Source organism: Lactuca virosa, chromosome 5 (genome assembly GCF_052849685.1).
Source record: "Lactuca virosa cultivar CGN04683 chromosome 5, Lactuca_virosa_CGN04683_v6, whole genome shotgun sequence".
NCBI classification, from domain to species: domain Eukaryota; kingdom Viridiplantae; phylum Streptophyta; class Magnoliopsida; order Asterales; family Asteraceae; genus Lactuca; species Lactuca virosa.
Genome location: NC_136430.1, coordinates 334,155,063 through 334,168,839, shown reverse-complemented (window position 1 = coordinate 334,168,839; position 13,777 = coordinate 334,155,063).

Below are 13,777 nucleotides of genomic sequence, written 5' to 3'. Positions count from 1 at the left end.
CAGAAGGACCATAGATGTGCCCTCAACACGAACAACCTGATAAAAAAGAATAAACCATTTAAACCAACAAAACTTCCAGAATGGAAAAAAAAAAGATAAAGAGTAAAATTCACCTCAAGCTCAGAACAATCTGCATTCAAAGTCCCATTTGATTCATTGTTATATGAAGATGGGACAATTTGCTGAATTGTTTTTCCCTCTGAGATCGATCTGTAAATGAAAAACCATCAAGAATCAACAGAGAAAAACATGTAACAAGATGCAATTTTTTGAGGAAAATGTTTTGGGTCATACTTGATATAATTACTCTCAGTGGAAAATGTTTTGAGGAAGTCATCTTTTGTCTCAACAAGATTATCTGCAAAAATGTTCTGCAAAAAACTCAAAAATTAACAAATATATCATATGCATAATATGTCAATTGTCATAAGAATGACAGAAAGAAAACTAACAGTTATAACAATCAAACACATCAACAACATCATTTTCAGTTACCTGTTCATAAAAACTCAAAAATTAACAAATATATCATATGCATAATATGTCAATTGTCTTAAGATGACTTATTTCAATGAAAATTTTAGAAAATTAAATCAAGGCATTGCCGCATTGGTGATGAAATCCACAAAACTAATGAATTCTCGGAATTAAAAGTTAGAGAAAAGTCCAGTACCTAGAAATCTAAACATTGAGAAAAATTGTTGGCAGTAATTTCGCGATAGAGTTTGTTTGTCCCTACCGAACAGGTAAGCAATGAACAGTGCAACAATTAAGGATTATTTTAATCTACAACTACAAAAATTCACAATTCATATAATCGATCATAGTAACATATTTGTAAATCAATAAATCAACAATCAATTGGATATGCACAAATCAACAGGAAATCGATCATAGTAACATGTTTATAAACATCATATATGTATGTATACATGAACTAAATCCGGTCCGGTTATTCTGTTACCAGAAAAAACCGGTGTCTAGTTTCGATGAAGAAACTGGTTGGGATTCAAATTCCAAGGACTAACCTGGTCCAATCAAGGTTAACATCAAACTAAACCGGTCTGTGGTTTCTAGCGAGGAGATCGGAAAGCGATTTTGTGAGAAAATCAGCGCCTGATTGCTTCCCTTTTCTCCTCTTTGAGAACAATTATAGTTTCATGATTCTCCTTCACAGTCTTCTCCAAATCCCTTAATTTAGTGTCTAACTTCAAGACTTTTTGCCTGGATCGAAGCAACTCCTCATCTTTACCATCCAATTCCACCATAACTGCATCCAAACCCCCCTTCAATTGAAACACAAAAAAACTAATCTTTCTAATCACGATTGTTTCAGTTCCACCAAACCAAGTTACAGAAAAAAATCTCTAAATACACAGCTCATTTTAACACGAAACAAGCACAAACATGAAAAAAACTAACCTAATCTCATAGTTTGACAAGTGGGAAGCAACTATACATCAAATCAAATTTAAAAGATCAACAACGGTTCAATATAGAACAAAAAAGCAATCAGATCGAAGCTCGATCGATGCAAAAAATGAAAGGAAGTACCAAAATAAATAGGAAAATGGCGACAAAAAGGAAGAAAGATGCATACATGTTTTAGGTTTTTTGAGAGGAGATTAGAGTTCACACAAATTGCTCCTGTTAACACATGAAAACTTGTATCTCTCTCGATCTTTCTCTTTGTCTATCTACAGTGGGTGATCTTCAGAGCAAAATCACGATCTTATCTTTCTACAGCTTTGATAAAATTATAATAATGAAAAAACCGTATATATCATCATATATCATTGACTCTTCGGGAATGAAAGTTCGGGATCAGATAAACCAGATCTAGCAAAGCAATCTTCGATTTACAAAAATCAAGTTCTGTTAATCGTCATATATCATCGAATCTTCGGGAAAAAAGATCGAAAACTTCATAATCGGCTATGGATGTCGACGATGGAGGAAATTGCGATGGTTGTGCAGGTGTCTGTGTGTGTTTGTGTGTGTGTGTGTGAGAGAGAGAGAGAGAGAGAGAGAGAGAGAGAGACGTGGGGAATAATGAGATATATTGAGATAGTTTTTAAATCAGTTAATTTAGTAATTAGGAATAATAATTGTTATTGCCTAATATGCCCCTGAGATTATTTTTAAAAAGCCTAAGATACCATTGAAATTAATGATAATTACAAAATTGCCATCTTTGATCTGGCCATTAAAAAATTTGATCTAACGCTCCACTTTTAGTTCTCGGGTTCTCGGGAAACTATAGGTTTTCAAATGATCCTTCCTTTATATATATATATATATATATATATATATATATATATATATATATATATATATATATATATATTTGAAATTTTTCATGAAAAAATAGAAAATTTTAACCAAACACACTTTTAGTTTTGCTATCTAAAATAGGATTGCAGCGTAATTTGATGTCCATTTTACCATTTACCGTTGTGTCTATGTAGATAACTCAGTTAATTCAAATTTCTGTTAACAACGTGACTAAACTAAGGTCCCGTTTGATACGCATCTTTCCAGGTCCAAACAGATCTTTTTGGCTGAATGGACCGGAAAGACTGTTTGATTTGCACAAAAGAATGGGTCTTTCCCGGTAAGATATGTCTTTCCCAGAAAGCCCCAAAATCATATCTTTCTGGCTGAATGGGCTGGAAAGACAATTATACACCAAACCCCGCCTCTTTCTTTCTTTATTGGATTATTAATTTTTTAAAATAACTTTTTTAAAATTTATTTTTTATTGAATTATTACGTTTTTTCATCATTCAGAACAGTCAATCAGATGTACAATCAAACAGCATGATTTCTTTCCCAGTCAGAAAACTTTCCCAGACAGCACTTTACCAGACAGCACTTTCACAGACAGAAACTATCAAACGGGACCTAAGACTATGGTATACGTATACTGGTATACATGATTATACATAAATAAAATAAAATAAACTTGCATTGCAACAATTAGAAATTTGAAATAATCATGTAAGAAATTACAATCACATGTTATTGAGATGCATAACAATCCTACAAGTGTATCATATACATCCATCAAAATCAAAATAATTTCATACTTTATGTTTTATATATATCCAGTTGTCTACTTTGGAACCAGCTGTTAATGGCAAAACCAAAAATTTCATTGTGTGCCACCCACATGTTACCACGTAGTGTTAACGGTGGACCCTTCTTGCTGATTCATGTTTTATGAATAGCGACAGTAATTACATAAGTTACATGTTATTTCAGATTTTTTCTTTTAATTTGCAAAAATATCTTCTTTTGAAAGAAATATATAAAAATATAAGTTTTAAATCTATAATCAAATAAATGATATAGTTACTTAAAATAAAAAAGATCGATTCCTTGTAACTAATTGCATATTTGACACTGTACTTATACACTGGGTCATCAGACGTTAATTTTGAAGTACGTATCCAGTTTATATATTGATTGACAATTAGAAATTACTACTTGCAATTTGCCAATATTTTATATAATACTAAGATTCACAAATGTGTTGAAAGTGATGAGATTTTTAATTACAGCGACTATAAAGTAAAAAATAAGACAATAAAGAAAATGATTAATATCACTGTAACCCTATAAATTAACATGAATTGGTTTAACAGGTTCATCATCTAATCTTTTGGTATTATAAGGGCATCAACTTGAATATTACTTGCTAATTTTTATCCGGTTTCTATGCCACATAAGGTCCGATTATGCTATGTCCTCTTCTAATTGTTCGCATATGTGTTCTTTGACTTTCAACGGCTATTGTAGGCTTGTAGCATACTAGCATTTTGGTAATCTCGTACAATTTCATTCTTATTTATGCAAAAGTTATACTTTTGTATATATAATCTCACCTATATATCAATTAACTCTACGATTTACCAAAAAAATTAAAAACCTCAGCATTTATACATAATGATGATGAGACCTTTTCCAACAGTAGTTTTGTTGATTTTTCATCTTCACCATCGTTGTTGTTACCGATGGTGGTGGTGGTGTCGAGAAGGAGTGGGCCATTAGGGGAACCGAATTAGGGATTACATGCTTTGAGGATTAATATATGAGAATCTCTCAGTGGATTGTACATTCGTACCGCTACATGTAATACAAAGAAACCGAGTCATAGGGTTTTCACTCCACAATATTATTATTATATTGTTTTAAGTATATTTTAACACACCAAACATATTTAATCCCAATTAAACATTCATGTTATTCTCACTCTTTGATCCTAAACTAATAATCTCAAGGGTCCTATCCTAAAAGATCTCTGTAACAACGAGAAGACGAAGACATTGCTTTGGGGATTCCTTAGCAATGCATGTTTGTAAGGCAACCATGAGGGGGATAAAGTACTCGAATGAACACACAACCCATACTCACGGATAGTATGATTCATTAACAACTACAGATTGCGAGTCTGTTAGTGTTCCGCTGGATTGTCTAGAATAGTCTATGGTCGCCATCAATATTCTCCTAGATGACAGTTCTCAGTTGGTTATCGTCTCTCACCATTATATTATCTCTGGTATGGTCTCTCACCATTATTTTATCTCTGACATGGTCTCTCACTGTGACATCCCCATTTTCACGGCCAGAAAAGACCGATTTTGTTTATGCTTTATAAAAATCAGAGTACCACTTTTAATAAAAATGTTGCGGAATTTGTTCTCAGAAAAAACATGATAAATACGTTATCAAAGCATTTCCGAAGAAATGTATTTTTCTCCATTTTAAAACATTTGGGATGTCATCGTTAATACAGAAACATAAGCATAAACAAAACTTACATTCATTTACACTAGTGATCTACATCTCTTTTAAATCCCTCAGTGTAAAGTAACTTCATATCGACACCTGTGATACAAATAAGCTTGAGTGGGTCAGGTTGGGAAACCTGGTGAGTACATAGGGTTTTCAACCCACAATAATATAATTATTATGTTAAACATCAAACAATCAACCCAATTACTCATCCCCATTATCTTCTTTACTCTTAAGAATCTACCTTAAGAATCAATTACTCCTCGTTCATTCATTCCTAAGGATCATCCTAAGGAATCGGCACGAAGTCCATCGTCACCACGGGTTAGGCACTAAGTCTGCATAGTCGCCAGGGTTTATACAACAGGCACTAAGTCCGCATAGTCGCCAGGGTTTTGGCACCAAGTCTGCATGATCGCCAAGGTTTAGGCACCAAGTCTGCATGATCGCCAGGGTTTAGAGTACACCGGGTGAATACATCGTTCACAACACCTACAGGTTGCGAGCCTGCTAGTGTTCCACTGGACTGTCTAGAATAGTCTGTGGTTGTCATCCATACTCTGCTGAATGACGGGGCCATCGTTTGGGAAAAAGGCTTCTCACATCGTCCACCTCTCACCCTCATCTTATGGTCTATATCACCTCTCAACTCATCATCCAACTCATATTTCATCTACCTATGTTTTACCCAACATATTATGTAGATATAAATACATATACAGTTTAAATCCTATAAAACTTGTATAAAATCGTTCATCCAGCATAGATAGCAAATATACAGATAATATGCACACATAGCACGTAGTTTATATAAAATACTTCATATCTATGTGTAAGATGAAAGTAACTATGCACTCACCTGATAAGGTGGTGATTCTGAATTCGGACAGCGCTTCGTTACTTCTTAAAACAATTTCTCTCGACAAAACCTAGTATCATTACCACTAGGGTTTAGCTCAATATTCACCGAGACTAATTAATAGTCTAGCTATTAGTATTATTATATAAGTGTTAAACAACACTATATAACTCATAATAATAGCCCAAATAATTATTTTAAGGTCCTAATAATGTTACTATATTAAAACATAAGCTATACTAAAGATACGGTAGGCATAGCTCACTTATAGCGGGTTTTTCGCAAAAACTGGGCTTCGCTGGAGCAGCGTTCCCAAGCCGAAAGGCTCTTTTCTCAGGACTCCGGGAGCCTCGGGGCTTCCTTCGGGTGCTAGGGGGTTTACCTAGGCTTTAGGGGGGGAGGGGGGTTTGGGAGGCTAGAGAGAGAAAGTGAGTTTGGGAGGTGTGAAGAAATGGCAAGACCCGACACCTCTATTTATAGTGAAAATATCTGATGGACTCGCCGAGTATTGACACAAACTCGCCGAGTTGATGCATGTGGCAGCCTTCTGGTGGTGCCACGTGTCCTCTTTCTGGTGGTGCCACGTCACCCAAACTCGCGTATCAGCCTCCTGACTTAGAAAACTCATAACTCTCGCATACGAGCTCCGTTTTCGACGTTATTTTTTTCCACGCGTAGGTAAAATCAAGATCTACAACTTTCATTTAGACTCCGTCGGCTAATTCTCGACCGATCTTAAATTTAACAGTAAGAGGAGTTTAGACTGTTAAATGACCGCGAAGAATTCGTAACTCCTTCATACGGACTCCGTTTTCGTCTGTCTTTTTACCGTTGAGTTCCTGTTAATGAGATCTTCAACTCTCATTTAGGTTGCGTAAGCCAAAAACCGCTCGAACTAAAATTCGAGTTTCGGGCCGTGCACTGCTATGCCAAATCTTAGAAAATTCACAACTTCCTCATACGAAGTCAGATTTGGGCGTTCTTTTTATGGATGTTATCGGTTTAACATATACTACAACTTTTGTTTAGATCACTAAGGCTAAAAAGTCCTCTATTGTAAATTCACTATTTACGTCTCCCGGTGCCGTGTCGGTTTTGCCGAAAAACTTCGACGAGCCATAACTTCTTCGTTATAACTCGGATTTCGGCGTTCTTTATATGTACGGAACCCTTGAGACATATTCTACAACTTGGTTAAGATTATTTATTCTAAATAATCTTTTGTCGAAAAGTCATTTTCGACCTCTATTATCTCTAAATTGACTAGCCCGGATCTATGGACGTTACACTCACCATTATTTTATCTCTGGTATGGTCTCTCACTATTATCTCATCTCTTTATCTCTCTTTATCATTTTTACCTGACACAATATAAGTATAATAAAATACATATATAATTTATTGCGAGTAAAATCATGATCTCATTTAGCATGAATATAAGAAACATAGATAATAAGCACATAGGGGATCTAAGCAAATTAAATATTTGATATATATGTGTAAGTTGAAAGTAACTATGTACTCACCTGATAAAAGTGGACGCCTCAAAATTTGGGCAGAACTTCACTTTGGTACTTTATTTTTTTCCTCTGACGTGACCTAGGTTCACATTACTAAGTCGTAGTTTTATATTTTTGGCGACTAATGATAGTCTAGATTCCTCAATAATCCCAATGTCTACATTAAAATCTATCAAGTAAGGAACAACCAGAACATATTGTCACACCCCCAAACCGGAACGGCGGAAACGTTCAAGGGTGGAGGACGTCATATGTAGTATCACAACACATGCATCAAAGTAATCAAAGTAGCAAACAACCATTGCATTAATATTAAAGTGTTTACAATGTAAATGATTCACAAAAGATTGACTCCAAAAGTAAATAACAAAACAAGACATGGAGCTACTATACTCCATCTTCTGAATCCCAGTGCGCGTACCTGCCTACTAGTTTCCTGAGAATACAAGTTATTTTGAAAGAGTAGATCAGCATTTAAGCTAGTGAGTTCATAAGTATTTTAGTTATGAAAAGTAAACTGTAAGTTCTTTAGAAAAGTTCGCATGTTCCTCCAGAAAATCCTATATTTTCTAATGTGATGAATGATAAGTAAAAATGACTCTACAATTCCTTCTATTAGTACTAAATGGATACAAGTTATATACAATCCAGAGTAAACAGGCAATCGATTGTGTGGATCTGCCCTAAGCCCACAACTAAACAAGGAACAAGAAATGAGGCGGAAGTCACACATCCCATTGTTTGTTAGATCTTCACTGTATATAACCCTGGCGTATTCATTTGGTACTTACGGAGTTAACTGTAATAGTTCTTTATATTTGATGAAAACATTCTTTGAGAAAATCATATATTTCCTTTAGTAAAAATGGTAACCACAATAGTTCCTTTTATAATCACTTAGTTTATACTAGCTATATATAATTTAATATCGAACGGACAGTTAAATGGGTGAATCTGCCCTAAGCCCACAACCAAACAAGGAACATGAAGTAAGGCGGAAAGCACACATCCAACTGCCTATCGGATATTAATTATATATAACCCTTATGTATAAACTAAGGTATTATATAATTAACCACTAAAGGTCCTTTAAGTTATACTAGTTTAATTTATGCGAATTAAACCTTTTACAGATAAGTTTCTAGTTTCACCTGCTTAATGTTCTATCCGAAAAGTATGTTTTGTACTAGAAAGCGGTATAATGAATTTGTATGCTATGACCTGACCCATACCTGTTATTCCCTATGATTTCTAGGTGTATACAGTATATATATATATATATATATATATATATATATATATATATATATATATATATATGATCGAATAGAGAGTAGACTGTGTGAATCTGCTCTAAGCCCGCAACAAAACAAGGAATAGGAAATGAAGCGGAAAGCACACATCCTACTGTCTGTCGGATCCGATTAATATATATCCCTAATGTATCCACCGAGGAATCATAAAGTTAGCATTATATGCGCCCTTCTAACTGAATGTACCAAGACCCGACTGTTCTGTTTGTTTGTATTTTGTAATAATGTATGTTTTCCCAAGTTTATGACTATCTTTACTAGAAAATAGTTTGCATTACCTTTTATGTGAGAATATCACTATATGAATGTAATGGGAAAATGGAAGTGTACAGTAATGTTGTATAAAGTAACTACTGAAGCACTAACTACCTTAAAACTAATTTGTTAATTAAGGTTAAAATGTGATGTGGTTATAACCATACTGATTGACTAGTATTTAACACGACGACCTGCTGGCGTCGAAACTGATGTGACATTTGTCACCCCTTGGCTTGTCTGTCGGACTGTAGCTAACATTTGGGATGTGGGATTGTCAGTCCCGTATAGATCTATACACACAATGCCCGCTCTCCTTCCAGGAGACCCTGGTTACAAAACGCGACATAAGAAGTATATTGCTATGCCGTGAAGTGGTGGTTTCACATTAATGTTATCTTGTTCTTGTAAAAGTATGTATGTTCCTTTCTGTTCTTGTTATAGTATGTTCCTTTCTGTTCTTGTTATAGTATGTTCCTTTCTGATCTTGTTATAGTATGTTCCTTTTTGTTCTTGTTATAGTATGAACTGAACCCTTAAACTATACCTATTATAGTTTACTAGTATGTTTGTTTTGAACTGTCCTTGATTTGTAGAAAAGAATCAATTATCTACTGAGTTATGCATGTACTTTAAAACAACGGAGTTTTATAAACAATAATCTAACATCATTTAAAAGAGTTTTTGAATTGATTTGATCACTTACAAAGCATAAGCAATCCTTAAATGTGATGGTTATCACAGGTAAATCTTAACAGAATATCATTGTGTTTAACTTGTATTCCCCCCCTTTAAAAGCATTTAAAAACATTTAAAAGATTGATTATAGGGGTATGAACTCACCTTATGTGGGTGATTCAACTGAAGGTTCGAATAAGGATGATAAGTTCCACGAATGAAGTCCCGAGGCACAAACGAGTCCTAAATGACATATATTGATACATATGGGCATGTAATTAGTGAATCTAACTACAAAGGAGATTGGGAAACAACCTAGGATGCAAGAATAACTCACCAAAAGAGTGCTAGAAGCAAGTTAGGAGGTTGAAGGGGTGTTCACGGCCTAAAGGAAGGATAGTTCACGACCTAAATGGATGGGTGTTCACGACCCACTTGAGTGGTTTACGGCCCACTTGAGTGGTTTACGTCCCACTTGAGTGGTTTACGACCCACTTGAGTGGTTTACGGCCCACTTGAGTGGTTCACGGCCCAATGATGAACACATGAAGGGTTCACAGCCCAAACTTGAAGATTCATGGCCCAAATGTGAAGAACACTTGAAGATCTAGGTGTTTTGGCAAGTGCTTGAAGATCCTAAGTTGTATTCTAAGGAGATACAAAGGAAAGAGGGTGAAAAGAGTGAAAATGGTGTTCTTGATATATGATACTTGAGAGAGAAAGGGGTTGTTTGCGGCCAAGAGAAGAAGAAGTGAAGGAAAATGGCAAAAACTCATATATATATATATATATATATATATATATATATATATATATATATATATATATATATATATGCTAAGGGTTCACGACCTAAGAGGGGTTCACGGCCACACTTGGGTTCACGGTCGTGAACACTCTTTGATGGGTTTTCTGGTTCGATTGCATTCCTCTAATCCTAAGCTAACACTTCTCAAAATCTAATCCTTAAGTGTACTAGGCTTAGAACTCATTAAAATGACCATTTACAAGGCTAAAAGGTAATAGAAACAAGTCTGACTTTTGATCGATTGGATTGACTTTACAAGATAGAAATTTACGGGTTGTCACATCATCTCCCCGTTAGATGGAATTTCGTCCCGAAATTAACTTTCTTAGCAGTACTCCTGGGGTCGTGCTCCTATGAATGGTAGAATACCCCCTCGTAGACTTGGGCAACGTCGCCCTGGAGTTCATGATAGGATTCATACCTGGTCCATCCATCAGTACCTCGTGTATACAAGTTGTATATAATTAAGATTAGTAAGACAGTCGGATGTGCGACTGTGCCCCAGGTCCACAACCAAACAAGGAACAGGAGATAGGGCGGAAACACACATACTAAATCCGCATAATCATAATTATATACCACCCTCGCGTATACACTTAATAGTGATAGGTGGGTTGTATTCGTCCTTAGCCTCTGTGCTTGAACTTGATCTGTTAGACGAGTGGTAATTCGGGAAGGTTTGCTGAGTATACGGTGACAAGGTTTCGGAGGGCAATGTACTCCTCGCATGAGTACTTCGGGGTTTAGAAGACAAGAGACAATAATGAGGTCTAGGTCGGGTTGTCGTTACGAATGACGAGGGTTTCATTAATTTGTCGGTTAATGCGTTGGGTTTTCGAAACACATGAACTTAGTATGGTGAGGACCACGCCAATCCATGACGAATGATGGCGACGGACTCTTTATAGAAACAAATGTTAGGCCGATTTGAAATTACCACTGCCATAAATCGTACCGCGATGAGCGAGTACTAGCAGTGAAAGTGCTTTGATAACTAGTGTCGATACTCTATATTATGATCCTCCTTGGTACCTCTATGATCGCCTGGCATATACAAGTTATGTATAATTAAGATGAATAAGACGGTCGACTGAGTGACTCTGCCCTAAATCCACAACCAAACAATAAACAGGAAATGAGGCGGAATCACTCACTCTTAGTCTGCAAAATCTTAGCTATGCACAACCCTGATGTACATACTAAGCCATCATAGCTCACCTGTACGGATCTTTAGTTCTCTAACGAATGTTGTGAGTTGATCAGACGAGTTAATAATTTATAGTTACTTTTAAATTTTCCACATGTTTTAATATTAATATTAATATAAACTTAAATTTTTGAAGTAATTTTTTATTTTGAAGACGTACTGCTGTTTGCTGGTGATTCCGGGGCAGTTTCTCCTGCAGTGATCATCAGAATTCGTCCATCCGCGCCCGAGTTCTTCGTTATCGGGAAGTCCCTCTTGTAGTGCCCAGTCTCACTATAGCCATAGCAGGCCTGGTTTACTTCAACTCCGGGGATTTGGGAGATCGGTTGTGCCGGCGCCCTGCAGAAACGGGTGGTGTGCCCCTTCCTGCGGCAATTCATGCACTGCATCTCCCGACAAGCTCCGGTATGGTGATAGTTACACTTACCACACTTAGGGAGAGTTCCAGCATATCGACTGACAGATGCTGGAGTGGCAGGTGTTGTAGCGGCGTATACAGTAACCATTTGTTGCTCTTGCGGGGGTTCATGTGTTGTTCGCTCCTTCCTCTTTTTCCCCGACTTTCGTTTATATCCCCTCCCTCTGATGACTGGGGTACGGGGACCACCATGCCATGGCGGACTCCATGGTCAATAAGTCGTTGGGCCAAGCGTTTGGCGCTATCGAAGGTTGTTGGATTAGAAGACAGTACATTCCCCTGAATCGGGGTAGATAAGCCCCAGATGTACTTTTCTATCCTCTTAATCTCTGGGGTAACCATCCCGGGGAATAGTACTGCCAGGTCGCTAAACCTGTCAGTGTAGGTCACTATGTCTGAGCCGACCATGGTATGCTCCCATAGCTCTTGTTCCAGCTTTTGAACTTCGCCTCTTGGGCAGTATTCTTCCAACATCATCTCTTTTAGGTTCTCCCAACCTATCGAGTTAGCCACTGATAGGGTCAGTGACTTAACATGACTATTCCACCATGTTAGGGCTCTGTCGGAGAAGGTGCAGGTAGCAAACTTCACTTTGCTCCCTTCTGGGCACAGACAGATTTCGAAGACCGAATCTGTTTTCTCGAACCATCACATCAGAGCAATGACTCCCCCATTTCCATTAAAGGATTTGGGTTTGCAGTTCATGAAGTCCTTATAAGAACACTCTCGTGGGTGTCCGTGGGTATTTCCGAGGTTAGTTAAGTGGGTACCGCTACCAGATCCACGGGTACTACTTGCGCGAATGTGAGTTATAGCAGCTATTACTGCGGCCGTTATCGCTGCTTGGAGAGCAGCAGGATCGAATTGTGGTGGTGGATTCTCTGTTGTGCTATTGGCCACGCGCCTTACAGGTCTACCGCGAGGCATCTTTTGCTAAAAAGAATACAAAGATGAGACAAAAATAAGTCTATAGCAGTGGTTATAAGCCGAAAGCTGAATGAAAAAGTTATCCTAGTTCTGAATGTATCTAGTTCTGACTTTCATAGGGTTCTGGAAACAATTCATAAAGGGAGTCTACATAAAATGAACTTTATGAATCAGAGGTGGCTATCCTCGAATGAATTTCTGTGAATTGAATATCTGTTACTGGCTGAACGAAAAAGAAATAATCCTAACACATAGTGTGAGTAGTGTATTCACTAGCTCACTAAGTTAATTAAGGTTATTATTTATTAGTGTGACGCTTAGAACGTTTTGGTTTCTTCAGCTGATCCCTCCTTGGAAAACTCCTCTTGAATCTCTTTTTTTTTCTCTTTGGCTCCTCTGCTGACTGCTATGATGGAGCGGTTACATCTATCTGGGTTTGTCGTGCGAGAATGGAAGTGTCTAGAGAATCTATGAGATTAAGTGAAACATTATGGGGTGATCCTTACCAGGTCCTCCTATAATTTCGCAGTGTATACAAGTTGTATATAATTTAAGATTAAATAGACCTTCGAATAAGTGATCCTACACTAAAACCACAACCAAACAAGGAACAGGGAGTAGAGCATAGATCACAAATTCTAAGTCTATAAAATCTCAATTATATAAAACCTTGGGAGTATACATTCCAGAATTATAGACCTACCGAGAGGGTCTTTTAAATTTTCACATAAGTTATTTATAGTGCCTAAAATACTCCTATAGTATTTTAATGTAATGAACTTGGTATGTTTTAAACTTGTTGTTGTCTTATGAATCCTAGTGCGCGTACCTGCCCTAAGCCCATAACCAAACAAGGAACAGAAAATGAGGCGGAAGTCACACATCCTATTGTTTGTTAGATCTTCACTGTATATAACCATGGCGTATTCATTTGGTACTTACGGAGTTAACTGTAATAGTTCTTTATATTTGATGAAAACATTCTTTAAGAAAAT